The 1,085-nt window shown below is 41.5% G+C and overlaps 1 non-coding gene across 1 annotated transcript; it reads left to right on the top strand.

The window, feature by feature from the left end:
* Positions 1-546: 546 nt before the first annotated feature.
* Positions 547-653, top strand: LOC130956847 (small nucleolar RNA R71). Its single transcript, XR_009077217.1, has one exon. It is a non-coding gene; the product is annotated as a small nucleolar RNA R71 (small nucleolar RNA).
* Positions 654-1,085: the final 432 nt, after the last annotated feature.

Raw genomic sequence — 1,085 nt, 5'->3', positions numbered from 1 at the left:
CTGAGAATTATTGTTGAAGTTTTGAGGTCTCTGAGGTTGATCCCTCCATCCAAAATTTGGGTGATTCCTCCATCCCTGGTTGTATGTCTTAGAATATGGGTCATTGTTGGGATTCCTAGGACCACTCCCCATGTAATTCACCTGTTCAAAAGAAGGTTGAGCATAATCATAATTATCATTTTGCACAAAGTTACCTGCCATGTCATAGGAGACTTCCTGTGGTTGATTTTGGGTGTTGATAGCTGAGACTTGCATGCCACCCATCTGTTGAGTAAGTAGATTTATTTGCTGAGACATGAGCTTGTTCTGAGCAAGAAGAGAATTAATAGCATATACTTCCAACCTCTCTTCTGAGGAGTTTCAGAATTCACAGGATTCCTATTAGAGGAGTATAAATATTGGTTGCTTGCAACCAATTCAATCAGCTCAATAGTCTCCTCCGGTGTCTTCTTCTTGTGCAATGAGCCTCCTGCAGAATTGTCTAAGCACATTTTGGACATTTCACCCAAGCCTTCATAAAATATGTATATTTGTGTCCATTTGGAGAATATGTCTAGAGGGCATTGCCTAGTCAGTAGCTTGTATCTCTCCCAAGCTTCATACAGAGTTTCACCATCCTTCTGTCTGAAGGTCTGAACCTCCATCCTAAGATTAGTCAGCTTCTTTGGTGGGAAAAATTTTGTGAGAAACTCAGTAACCACCTTGTTCCAAGTATCAAAACTGTCCTTGGGTTGAGAATCTAGCCATAGTTTTGCTCCATCCCTCAGAGCAAACGGGAAGAGCATTAGTTTGTACACATCTGGGTTCACTCCGTTTGTCTTCACAGTATCACAAATCTGCAGAAAACTTGAAATGAATTGATTTGGGTCTTCGTGGGGAAGATCATGATACTGGTAGTTTTGTTGCACCAGGGTGACCAGTTGAGGCTTCAAATCAAAGTTGTTTGCAGTAATAGGAGGCACCACGATGCTTTTTCCATAAAGATCTACGGTAGGAGAAGAGTAGAAGCCAAGCACTCTCCTTTGTTGCTCATTCCCATTCGGGTTTGCCGTATTGGGATTATCAGTATTGTTAGCATTCATAGT

Source organism: Arachis stenosperma, chromosome 1 (assembly GCF_014773155.1).
Source record: "Arachis stenosperma cultivar V10309 chromosome 1, arast.V10309.gnm1.PFL2, whole genome shotgun sequence".
NCBI classification, from domain to species: Eukaryota; Viridiplantae; Streptophyta; class Magnoliopsida; order Fabales; family Fabaceae; genus Arachis; species Arachis stenosperma.
The sequence above is the reverse complement of the archived record's forward strand: the minus strand, read 5'-3'. Positions and strand labels throughout refer to the sequence as shown.